The sequence below is a fragment of the Pantherophis guttatus genome, chromosome 15 (genome assembly GCF_059756535.1).
Source record: "Pantherophis guttatus breed Tessera chromosome 15, ASM5975653v1, whole genome shotgun sequence".
Lineage (NCBI taxonomy): Eukaryota > Metazoa > Chordata > Lepidosauria > Squamata > Colubridae > Pantherophis > Pantherophis guttatus.
The window spans coordinates 14,901,240-14,915,259 of NC_142077.1; positions in this window are offsets into that span (position 1 = coordinate 14,901,240).

Consider the following 14,020-nt stretch of genomic DNA (forward strand, 5'->3'; position numbering starts at 1 on the left):
AAAATCCGGAGGTCTGTTATTGTACGTATCTCTGGGGGGAGGTTGTTCCAGAGGGTGGGCGCCGCCACAGAGAAGGCTCTCCCCCTGGGAGTCGTCAGCCGACATTGTCTGGCGGACGGCACCCTGAGGAGGCCCACTCTGTGCAAGCGTACTGGCCGGTGGGAGGCTATTGGTGGCAGAAGGCGGTCTCGTAAGTACCCCGGCCCTAAGCCATGGAGCGCTTTAAAGGTGGTCACCAACACCTTGAAGCGCACCCGGAAGACCACCGGGAGCCAGTGCAGCTCACGCAGGAGAGGTGTTACATGGGAGCGCCTCGTCGCCCCCATAATCCCCCGCGCGGCTGCGTTCTGGACCAGTTGGAGCCTCCGGGTGCACCCCAGGGGGAGCCCCATGTAGAGAGCGTTGCAGTAGTCCAGGCGGGAAGTGACGAGTGCCTGAGTGACTGTGCGTAGGGAGTCCCGATCTAGAAAGGGGCGCAACTGGCGTATCAGGCGGACCTGATAAAAAGCTCCCCTGGCCACGGCCGTCAAATGATCTTCTAACGACAGCCATGCATCCAGGAGGACGCCCAAGTTACGAGCCCTCTCCGTGGGGGCGAGTGATTCGCCCCCAATAGCCAGCGATGGCGTCAGCTGGCTATATCGGGACGCCGGAAGCCACAGCCACTCGGTCTTGGAGGGGTGGAGTCGGAGCCTGTTTCTCCCCATCCAGGCCCGCATGGCCTCCAGGCACTGGGACATCACTTCAAGGGCATCGTTGGGGTGGCCTGGGGTGGAGATGTACAGCTGGGTGTCATCAGCGTACTGATGGAACTCCACCCCGAAGCCACGGATGATCTCACCCAGCGGTTTTACATAAATGTTGAACAGAAGGGGCGAGAGGACCGACCCTTGTGGCACCCCACAAACAAGGTGCCTCGGGGTCGACCCCTGCCCCCCTGTCAACACAGATTGCGACCAGTCAGAGAGGTAGGAGGAGAACCACCGCAGAACGGTGCCCCCCACCCCCAACCCCGCCAACCGGTGCAACATGATACCATGGTCGATGGTATCAAAAGCTGCTGAGAGGTCTAACAGGACCAGGATAGAGGAGCAACCCCTATCCCGAGCCCTCCAGAGATCATCCACCAACGCGACCAATGCCGTTTCCGTGCTGTGCCCAGGCCGGAAGCCGGACTGGAGCGGGTCTAGATAGACAGCTTCATCCAGGTACCAGGGAAGCTGTTGCGCCACCACACTCTCAACAACCTTCGCAACAAAGCGAAGGTTGGAGACTGGACGATAGTTAGCCAAAACAGCCGGATCCAGAGAGGGCTTCTTGAGGAGGGGCCTCACAACCGCTTCTTTCAAAGCGGCCGGCAGGACCCCCTCGCTCAAAGAAGCGTTAACAATCTTCTGGAGCCAGCCTCGTGTCGCCTCCCGGGAAGCCAGTACCAACCAGGAGGGGCACGGGTCCAATAAACATGTGGTTGCGTTCAGCTGTCCCAGGACCCTGTCCATGTCCTCGGGAGCCACAGGATCGAACTCCCCCCAGATAACACTCTCAAGACCTGCCTCAGTCATCCCGTCCGGACATACCCAGTCAGAGGCCAGCCCTTCCCGAATCTGAGCGATTTTGTCATACAGATACTGCACAAAGTCCTCAGCTCGGCCCTGCAAGGGGTCATCCCGCACTTCCAGATGGAGGAGGGAGCGGGTCACCCTAAACAGGGCGGCCGGGCGATTATCTGATGACGCAATAAGAGCGGCAAAATAGCTAGATTTCGCCGCTTTTATCGCCACTAGGTAGGTCTTAATATGAGACCTCACCAGTGTTCGGTCGGATTCGGAGCGGCTGGTCCTCCAACTACTTTCCAGGCGTCTTTTCCAGCGCTTCATCTCCCTAAGATCCTCGGAGAACCAAGGAGCTAGGTGAGTTCGGTGCCGGGTCAGAGGCCGCAAAGGCACGACACGGTCCAAGGCCCCGGCAGCCGCACTATCCCAGGCGGCCACCAGGTCTTCAGCCGAGTCATGAGCCAGAGTCTCAGGAAATGGCCCAAGCTCCATCTGGAACCTATCAGGGTCCATCAGGCGCCTGGGGCGGAACCACCTGGTCGGTTCCACCTCCCTGCGGCGGGGTGCAGCGGTTAGAAAGTCCAGTCGAAGGAGCGAGTGGTCAGACCATGACAAGGGTTCGATGGCTATATCCCCTATATCAAGGCCACTCAACCACTGACCAGAGACAAAAACTAAGTCCAGAGTGTGTCCCCCTGTGTGAATGGGGTCATGAATTAACTGAGTAAGGTCCATGGCCATCATGGAAGCCATAAACTCTCGAGCCACCTCAGACGTTTCACCGATAGATGGCAGGTTGAAATCCCCCATAATAACAAGTCTGGGGGTGTCCACCGCCACCTCAGCTATAACGTTAAGCAGTTCGGGCAGGGCCGTTGCCACGTGGCAGGGAGCCAGGTACGTGACCAACAAGCCCATCTGTACTCCACGACCCCACTTTACAAAGAGGGACTCACATCCGGCTATCTGTGGAACAGTGGTCTCCCTTGGATCCAGAACTTCCTTTATAATAACCGCCACCACCCCGCCCCTGCCCTGAGCCCTCGGCTGATGAAATGCACGGAAGCCTGGTGGGCATATATCCACGAGGGGAACTCCCCCCTCCTGGCCCAACCAGGTCTCCGTAATGCCCGCCAGGTCCGCCTCCCCCTCCTGAATAAGATTGTGAATGAGGGGGGCTTTATTAACAATGGATCTGGCGTTGCATAACATCAGCCGGAGGCTCTGGCCCTGGGGATCTGGACAGCCTGGGAAACGAGAAAAGCATTGGGAATCGCTCTAAAATAGCGAGTGCGCATTCCCCGAACATGATGTGGTCCCCAGCTACCGCCATATCTGCCCCTCCCACTCACTATGCTGATGGAACAGCCCTCTTCAAATCGAACTCCAACCCCCTCCCCGACCTCCGGTTCTACGTCCCTAATGTCGCAGCCCTTCGCTAAGGCTGGTCTTGAACCCTGTGGATTTCCCCCAGAACCCACCCTAATCCCCCCCGAACCCCTTAAAATGTTTGTTAAAAACCCACTAAAAAACCCACTTAAAAAACCCCTCAAACTCTTCTTTGCTGCATGCCATCTCTCGGGGCTCCAACGCCCGTCATCAAGATAGGCCCTCGATAACGAAGAGAGCCAAACCTGCGAGAGGGGGGAATCTCACAGGGCACGAAGGTCATTCACCGAGTACATCTGGACATCAAGGGGAGGTGATAATCCATGGCCAATAGCCAGGGGACAATTTGATGTTATCACAGTCAAGAGTAAATGCCAGGCTTCAATAGAATTCCAATGGGACACATAGGACCTCATTGCCCTCTCACGGCAATGGCAGGAGTAAGAATGCTGTTTCGGACCGGTGAAGGGTGACCCAGCCCCCCCTCTCACGGCGGCTGGTCAACCACGATCGTCCAGAGAACCGGAGGTGAGACAGCAGCTGTAGACCCACTCCACCAAGACTTGAATCCCCAGATGTAAACCTCCATTCAATGGAGGGAAAGAATGGGATCAGGTCAGTCCACATAGTCCAGGGCAGGCTCAACGGTGGAGATCATAGCCATCAAAAAACTACAGGGAGGTCAAGATGACACCTAGTCCAGGAGATGATGATGGGGGGGGGGGAAAGAGGAGAGCCAAGGCAACAAACGCCAGAGGGGGGAAAAACCCTCAGTCATGGTCCAGCTCTCCCCCATCCCTCCAGATCTTTCTTATAATCATGCTGCTCATCTCGCCCAGCCTTCATAGATCAACATGAAGGCCTCTGGGACGACCAAGGGCCAAACAACGCCCCACAATCACCCAGGAGATCTAACGCCACAAGTAAGCAGCTGCCACCATCTCCAACACTCTCACAGACCAAACTGCGGTGGCCCCTTCCTTGAGCCGGCGGCCGCCATTTCCACGCCGCCAGCATCGCCGCCGTCGCCGTTGCCAGCCTCCCCGTCCTCACCTCGCCCCCCTCACCGCCCTAGCACATGTCCAGGGGGCAGATTGGGCTGGCGAGGATCCCGACAAGGGTGCCGCACCGCCGCCATCGCCGCGGCGCTGACGCTGTCTTCCTGGCTCTGCCGCCTTCACCATGGGAGGTCTGCCACCGCCCCCTCCTCCTTCGGGCCGCTCTCGCCATCTCCACAAGCCGCAAGCCTCCGCGAGCCTCCGCGAGCCTCCAGGACATTCTAAGAAGCCGGAGACCCCTCAGCAGAGAGCCCTGACACTCCTCCAGCTGGGCCAGGGCTGCAGCGATCGAAATTCAGCCCTTCAAGGCCCCCCTGAAGCCATAATTACCCCCCCCCAAAATACCGGAGTCACAGGGAAGTCACCATCTTGCGCATGCACAGAAGAGTAGAGTTTAATATTCTGTCCTTTTCTCTTGCAAGAAAAATCTTCTTTGGATAATAGCTGATACCACAGACATTTTCCAAGAAGTATTTCTTAACTATTTCATTAAAAAGAGCATAAGAAGAATATTTTTGGGGATGGGGGGTGGGGGGGGGTTGGCTTCGCGGCGAGATAGCTGGGGAAATAGCGGGTTCTGTGGAGCCCAGCGAAAACCCCGACTGCCGAACCATCGCCGATGGGTCTCCGGACCAGAACCGTCCTGCAGGGACGGGGTAGAAGGAGAGGCACCTCGGACGACCAAGAGGAACAGGGAAGTTCCTCGGAAGTCGGAGGGAACTCTCGGTAAGTAAGCGGTGGGGGGCAGCAGCCATGGCGGCTGCCACAAAGCTGGGACAAACCGGGCTAAGTGATGTGCAGGAGGAAAGCGGAAAGGAATGATGCTCTTTGAAGTAGGTTGAGTTACAACCAACCCAGGCTAGAAACAACGTTTGGAGTAATGGTTTTTTATTTGAATGACCCGTAGCCTTAAAACAGCAGCTGACTAACTATGGGGCATAGAAGATTTTAGAATTAAATTTTTAAAAGAAAAGAAAAAGTCCCGACTGAAAATTGATATTTGAATAGACCAAATTGGAAAAATAAACATTGAGATCTGGTTCAAAACTGATCAAGCTTTAAATTTGAATTGGACTCTTAATGAAAAGAAGCGGAAAAAAAAGAATTATTATTTTTAAAACACAGAAGAAGGAGAGAATCAAGCAGGAATGTTATATGATTGAAACAAAATAGCGATTTGCATGACTAATGGAAATTGTGGATTGTAGAGAGACACCTTCTGGTTCAAAAGAAACATTGTAACTTGCTCTTTGTTTGGGAACATTGTGAATATTACAGATAACAACCGTGGGATTTTGGTGGTGGAGCTGATTTTTCTTTGTCTGCAGGCGGCTGGACTTTGGTGAAAAGAAAGGGAAAATATACTGGAACTCCTATAATTGGACTAATTGGTGCAGGAACAAAAGAAGTCAAATGGCGCAGGAACAAAAGAAGAAAATTGATGTGATTTGCTTGAAATAGAAGAAAAAGAATTAAATTGATATATGGAGAATTTAATTGAGAACATTGAAATTGAATATATGCTAACAGACAAGGAAATGAAGAATAAGATGCACACAGCTGGAAAAAAGAAGATAAAAACAATGTGATTAAAAATGAAAAAGCAGTGTATAGATGGATAGTAATAATAAAAAGGAGGTTTTAAAAGAGGGATAAGAATGAATATGAATATGAGAAGAATTTGTTATAGATACATAAAAATTGAAATAAAGAGGGAAGTTAGAATATAAGAGGAACAGAATAGGTTAAAAGAAATTTATTAATTTATATAAGGACGTGTTTGGTGCAAGAACTATATCTAAATTATTTTAAATTATGAGTATTAATTCAGCCAAATTTATTTAATTCATTTAATTCGATTTTAAATTTTGTATATGTATGTATTTTATTTCATGGCTGTTCACCGCCCTGAGTCCTTCGGGAGTAGGGCGGTATAGAAATTCAATAAAATAAAATAAAATAAAATAAATAAATAAATAAATGTTAAAGTGCTACAAAGATGATAATGATAATGTGATTGAATATGAATAAGTAATGTATAGATAGATGGTAAAATAAAAGAAAAGTGATTATGCTGGGATAGGCAGCAAAAATAAAGATGATTCTACTGGGTATAACAGTAAAAATAAAGATAATTATGCTGGGATTGACAGTAAAATAAGATGATTATACTGGGTATAACAGTAAAATTTAAGAAGTTTATGCTGATATTAACAGCCAAAAAAAGATGATTAAGATGAAGATTATATACTGGGAGATGATTATACTGGAATTAATATTAATAATGAAATGATTATGTTGTGATGAAGAGTTAAAATAAAGGTGACTATGTTGAGATAAACAGTAAAATGAAGATGATAAATGTTAACAGTTAAAATACTGTGTAAATATCTTGATGATTTATATTTTTAAGATATATCCATCCATGCTAAAAGAAAAAGAAATTGAAATGATATTTGGTTAAGGATTTTAAGATTTAGGTAATGGGTTTTAAGACATTTTTAATTAGATAGAATTTATGGCAATAATGGTATAGAATATTAAGTTGTGTTATTTGGAAATTAAGATTTGAGGTGAAATAATAGAAAGGTAATTGATTTGTGTAAATTAATATAAGTTAGACATTTTTCTTTAAAAAAAAAAGATGGTAATTAGTGGGGATTTGGAAAAAGTTTTTGTTAAAAAGAAATTAGTAATTGTACCTACTTATGACCGAATAAGATGTATTGTATGTTTGTGTATTTAAAAAAATAAAAAAAAATGTTTTTTTAAAAAAGGATATTTTTATTTAAAAATGTAGCTAGGTATATGAAGTTGAGGGAAGTCCTAGGATCTTAATTATTTCCTGTGTAATGTGTAGAATCTTCATAGGAACCTACATTATTAGAGGTTAATAATGAATCATATAATCTTTTTAGACAAACATCCTGAGTCCTGCCTCATGGCAGTTAATATCCTGGACTTGGAGGATACCTACAGCATCTTGTAACATCTGGAAGCAATATGGAATTAAGGAGAAACTTCCTATCAGTGACATCAATTAGCCAGTGGAACAGCTGGCCTCCAGAAGTTGTGGGTTCTTCAACATTGAAGGTTTTTAAGAAGAGACTGGACAGTCACTTGTCTGAAATGGTATAGGGTCTCCTGCTTGACGAGGGGACTGGACTAGAAGACCTCCAAAGTCCCTTCTACTCTATTCTGATTGATTGATTGATTGATCTACATGACTGGCAGAATATTTGTGTAATGAGATCCCTCCCATAACTATCCACAGCACCACATTATGGACCAGTGACACCTTCTCAGTGATCCTCAAGGGGAGGATCCAATATACAGTGGATTGCAAGGTCTTTCAGAAGGTGGACCTCAAACAATTCATATAGTTTCAAAGAACTCAGAGGTTCCTAGAAAGGTAAACTTAGCAGTACATATCCAAACTAAAAAGCAGAAGAGATATTTCCTCTGCTGTTAGTAAAGCTTGCCCAGTCTGCCACTCCCTCCTCCCATCTCTTCTCAGCCCCTCCTTCCAAATCTTTTTTTAAAAATATTTTTTAAAATATTAATTATTAATTTTAATATTAAAAAATATTAAAATATTTTTTATTTTATTTTTTTCAAACATAAACAAAACATATCTTTTAAGAATGAAGTCTTGATCCGGTCATAGATAGGTACAATTGCTTATATTTTTTAACAAACTCCATTCAAAATTTCCTCATTGCATCTTTTAAAATTACAAATCAAAACAAAATTTTTTAACATAAATTCTAACATCTTAATTTAAGCCATACTATTATATCACCACAAATCTTAATTCCCAAATAAACTCCATTCATTTTTATATGCAATTATAAATCAAAATTCATTCTAACTCCTTCCTAAATTTTCTCCATTACTTCTTTTAACATCAATATCAAAACACAAATTTAAGAATATTATAACCTCTGGATCTAAGTATTTACCTTACTATTTTATCACCACGAATCTTAATTTCCAATATATACAGCTCTATTTTTATTTCACTTTATAAATCAAATTCTATCTGTATTTCTTAATATCTGGACGCATTTCATCCAATCTTTAGATCTTAAACTTTGTCAGTTTTCTTGAGTTTATCATCTATTACACATTTCATTTTACACAAAATAATCTCAAAATCGTTTTGCTTCATTTTAATTGTCTTCCAACATATTTTTTTTCACCCCATATTAATTTGGCTATTTTCCAGTATTTTCTCCTCTGTATCTCCCACTATTATTTGGCTGATTTCCAGCATATTTTATTTTGGCTGAGTTTCAGCATATTCTTCTCCATAACTCAAACTGTTATTTGGCTGATTTCCAGCATTTTTTTATTTTGGCTGATTTCCAGCATATTTTATTTTGGCTGATTTCCAGCATATTCTCCTCCATACCTCCAACGATCGTTTGGCTGATACCCTGCATATCTTGTTTTGAGTGTTTCCTTTTCAATATATTTATCTATTATTTAATTATTTCCAAATATACTCTTCAGAGTGTTTCCCAACCTATTTCTTAATGTTGATCATTTCCAACATACATTAAATTCATTCACAATTTGTTGCTTAAATCTGTGTTTCTTATTTTATCATCCAATAGTTCATTAATCATTCACATTTAATCATATTTACCATTCTCAATTTTGTTTACAGTTTAAAATTAAAACATGTTACATCAAACATATTCTCCACTTGTTCTCCCATAGTCTAATAAATTTTCTTAAGTTTGTCTCATATCAATATATACTCTTATGCTTTTATAAAAATATCATTTTAACCACCTTAACATCAAATTTCTATTTTACTTACCTTCCTTTATTTTCCATCTTTATTTCTCCATATATATCTCCTGTTTATATTTAAAACTCATTTAAACATTTAGACATTTAAGCATTAGATTTTAATTTTATCTATTTTATTTCTACATTTCCCTATCTGTCCATAGGTATTCCACTTCAAAATCAATATATCCATGTTTGAAACTCTGTATATCATTTTAATTCTATTGTAAAGTCTGTTCCATGTAAAATCCATCAGTTTCCCTATTTTTGTTCCTGCGTCACTTCTTTTGTCCCTGTGCCAGTTAGTTTCGATTTTATTAGTTCCATTCTTTTCTTCTTTCTTTATAAAACCACCCATAGGCAGAATAGGAATCTCCAAAATCCAAAAATCCATAGTTATTTTCTAAGTAATCCAGGGTAAATAGCCAGTCAAAATAGTTCTTTTTCAAGCAGAAGGCAAGTCTCTGCAATTTACACTTTTCGCTTAGTCACAGCAATCTCCATTTTGAAGCAATTATATAACCATCCATTTGCCTCGCTTCATCTAACTTTTAAAGGTGTTAAGTCCTTATTTGTCGCTTTTCTCTTTTTCCAAAGATCAAATCTGTTCCAATTTGAAGGAAAACTCAGTTTTCTGGTTTGTTAATAGCCAATTCTTCCAAAACAATCAGTACTAAAGTAAATTCCTTAATGGGTCGTTATCCCCTATTGTTACTTTGCAAAATCTTCAAGCCCCACAAATCTACAGCCGCTGTTTAAGGCTAGGGGTCTTATTAGTAAAAGTCCATAGTCTAACGTTGTTTCTCGCCTGGGTGGGTGTCACTCACCCGGCTTCAAAGCACATCGTTCTTTCTTTCTTCTTTCCTCCTGCACAATTCTTTTCCCGGTTTGTCCCAGCTTTGTGGCAGCCGCCATGGCTGCCTCCCCCACTGCTGACTCAGAGGGTTCCCTCCGGCCTCCGAGCAACTTGCCTGTTCCTCTCGGCCATCCGAGGCGCCCCTCTCCTTCTCCTGTCCCTACAAGACAGGTTCGGTCCAAAGACCCATTGGCGGCGGTTCGTCAGTCAGGGTTTTTGCGGGGCTCATTAGAGCCCGCTATTTCCCTGACTGCATCGCTGGGACACCAAACCGGAAGTCCACCTTGCAAGTCTTTTTGATTTACTTCCATTTAGATAAGAAATTGTGCAGGTTAAAAATAAAAACCCATGTGATCTTCGATCTGTCTTTTAACTTGCACTTTCATGAAAAGGTTCTGGATCAGTGGTGAAATCTAAATTTTGTTTCTACCGGTTCTGTGGGCATGGCTTGGTGGTGGGGTAATGTGACTGAGTGGTTGTGCCCAATTTTTTTTAACTTTTAAAACCATTTTTTCTACAACCTCTTTGGCGAAGAGGTTGTAAAAAATTGCTTTCAAAAGGCTCTGATGATCCCAGCTGAGTTGCCTGATCAGCAGAGGCTTTTTTAAAAAACCTCTGCCGATCAGGCAATTCAGCTTGGATCATCAGAGGCATTTAAAAGAAAAAAAGGTTTTTTTTCTTTTAAAAGCCTTTGATGATCCCAGCTGAGCCACGCGATCATCAGAGGCTTTTTTAAAAAACTTTTAAAAGCATTTTTTGGCTGAAGAGGTTATAGAAAAAATGCTTTTAAAAGTAAAAAAAAAAAGCCTCTGATGATTGTATGGCTCAGTTGGGCATGGTGGGGGGGCGGGGATTTTTGCTACCGGTTCTCCGAACCACCCGCCACCATCACTACCAGATCAGGTGATCCGGTCCAAACCGGGAGCATTTTACCCCTGTTCTGGATGGATCCAGTTCCACAAAGCCTCCCATTTTCCTCAGTGTGACCCACCTTCCTGAGTGGAGAAGGTCCCCTCCGGACAAGGAACGCAGTCGTAGCAGCAAACTGGCTCTCCTTCTCGAGCCCTCTTGACAAATCCAGGATGACAACTTTCCACACATTTGGACTGAGGCAGGGACTGAGCAGAAAAACAAGGAATGCCAAAGAAAAGGTGTTAGGACTCTCCGTCCATGGAAAATGGAGGTAGAAATGGATGGAGACAAATAGCCTCTGGTCTTCACTGAGGTAAATATGAAACCTCTGACTACTTCTAAACAGATGCAGGAGGTAAAACAACTGGCAGATTCTTCCTTTAGTTCCTCCCTTTTGCTTTCAGAATTTAACATTATAATAAATACACCAGCTGCCTTCAATTACTGCAAGTTCAAATCTCACCAGGCTCAAGGTTGACTCAGCCTTCCATCCTTTCGAGGTAGGTAAAATGAGGACTCGGATTGTGGGGGCAATAAGCTGACTTTGTATAAAAAAGAACCGCTTGGGGGGGGGGGAAAGCCCTACTAAGCAGGTCTATACAAAAGTATGAAGGCTATTGCTTAACGCATTGTAAGCCGCCCTGAGTCTCTGGAGAAGGGCGGCATATAAATTGAACCAATAAATAAATAAATAAATAAATAAATAAATAAATAAATAAATAAATAAATAAATAAATAAATAAAATACAATACTTTTCTATTTAATGTAGTCTAGAGGGATGGAATTGAAAAAAGATTTAAATATGATGATATATTCTTATTAAAACTAATAATTAATTTTAAATTGATTTTAAATTGGGTTATTTTAATTTACGGCCAATAATATTTAATTATTTTAAATTGCTTTTAAATTTTGTATGTATTGTTTTTTACTCTGGCTGTTCACCGCCCTGAGTCCTATTCTGGAGAAGGGCGGTATAGAAATTTAAATAATAAATAAATAAATAAATAAAATAATAAAGTTTACTATAAAAGATTTAGGAAATTTTATTCTATTAGTTTTTTTAATATGAAATTAAACTGTGATGAAGAAAGAAACCTCTGACCAGTAAGATCTTGAAAGGTTTCCATAAAACATGGCAAAGCCACTCCACTTAGGTCTCTTGAAGAACTTCCATGAGATGACACCACCTGGCATGGGAGACCCACCACCCTGGAGACTCTAGGCTTTGCCCACTTGAAATGGGACCTCAGGCTTTGGAAAACAGAGAAAAGACACCAAAATTTCTCCCACCTTATTGAGCAACTTCAGCTGTGAAAGAGCATCTTGGATGATAGTAAGCCTCTGTCTCAGAGAATACGCCAGAATCTCTCTCCTGACATCCTCCTTGGGGAGAACCAAGTAGCTGCCAAAGGTCAGATCTGCTGTTATCTCTCCACTTTGGTCCAAGTACACTTCAAAGTGGGAAATATTCCAAAATTCATTCTTCTCCAGAAAGGGATGAAACTAGAATGGGAACATCCAGGAATTTGAAAAACAGAGAACTTTGTTTCTATCCCACATTGAATCTTTGTTCTACAATTGTCGGATCTTCAAATATGCTTAATTAGGATACAAATACTGTCATCATCTTCATAAGTGAATGAAAAAGTTTGAGAAAAATTTGTCAATCCTATACTGACAAAATATAGAAAAAGTACATAATTGATACAATTGGTCAAATATAGGGAACATTCTAGAGCAGATGAAAATAAAATGAACAGAGAAAAAAAGATGATTCATAAACTCTTTGCAATCAAGAGGTTGATTCCCAGAAAGCATGGGTTGATTAAGAAGAAAGTTCTCAGGCTAATCTTCTCCCTGGTCATTCTGATGGAAAACACCTCCAGATGTGCTAATTCTACTTGATTGTAATGCGACATTAACAAAATGTTGCAGATCTAAAAGAACAAATCTCCCACCAACTCTTTTCTTAGCCTGAAAAGTTAGCCAGGATCCTTTCTGAGTTTCTTTCTCTCCCTTTATGCAGCTGCAGGATTCTCCCCTCTTCTCTGATCCTTCCCTAGGCAGCCTCTCTTCCCCTCATCCCAAAAGTCATTCTCACACATCATTACACTTCCTAAATAGATTATGGGAACTCTGGTGATATCACTGGATTTCAGTAAAGGACTCACAAACAATTGTGTGATGTGATTAGAAAACTGAGGGCTGGATAATAAGTGGATAAAAACTGTCTTCAAAATGATACTCAAATAGTTTTTAACTCTTTTTAATCTTTCCTAGGAAACCAGAAGGTGATGGATAACAATTTGCCATTGCTCATCAATTTTTCTACGTTGTCATTAATACGATAATTAATACTATCTTAGAGTAACCTACTTTGATCTCATTTAAAGAATATCAAGCTTTTCAACTGACAAGCCTTATTTGAAACTTCATTTAAAACGTTTGATGAAATAACAATGGTTTTAAATCAACTTAAAGACGATAATCAGAAGCAAGCAACAATTGTTGAATTGGATGGGTTGGATGGTCGGATGGACTGGAACTTAATTTGTTGCTGGCATCCCTGAAGAAAGAGTCTGGTTTGAAGGCAGGCTGCTTGGAGATGACTGGAGAGGCCATGGACCCTGAAGACTCAAAGTGGACAAAACGGATGACTGATGAAATTGATTCTTTCAAGAAGATTGAGGGAGATTGGGGAATGGACGTGTCATATTTAACTGGAAAACAAGTCTTAAGAGTCATTGTGTTTCAATGTACAGGAGGTCCTGTGACTTTGGGGAATGGAAAGCAGTTGTTGGGAAAGATCCTAATTACAATTTTAAGGAAATGAATTATTATTAAGAATCAAACAAAGGTGGTTAACCCTGGACAGATTCTGGATGAATCAGAGATAATGATTGTAGTGATAGATAAGAAGCTCCTGTAAGTTTTCAGTGAGTAAAATACAATAGCAGATAACAGACAATTTTGAAGTTTTTAAATTTAACTTTATTGTTGGATTGCCTGTTAACTCCGTTTTTATATACAGCAGATAGATGACAAGTCAAGCAGTTGCAAATAGATATATATTTTATAACTGTGGGCCTATTTTGCAAGGGGGAGAAACTATTATTGCTGTATTGTATTCAACTGGGGGGACAATATGCAAGTTTTTGTCTGTTTTTAATGCACAATTTAAAAAATATATATTTTGTCCAGTTTTGTTTTGTCTTTGTAATAGTTTTATTTTCCAAAACTTGTATTTTACCTTTTTGAATAAAATAAAATTTAATAAGAGGAATATCAAGTTTCCAGAAACAATATTTATGATTAGGACACAGAGAAGGGTGTATGAGTAAAAAGCAATAGAAAAATATCTGAGTTTTAGCAACTAGGACTTGACTAACAATAGAGTCTCATATAAGAACATTAATGGTGGACTGGAAGAAAGATGAGGGATACCAAA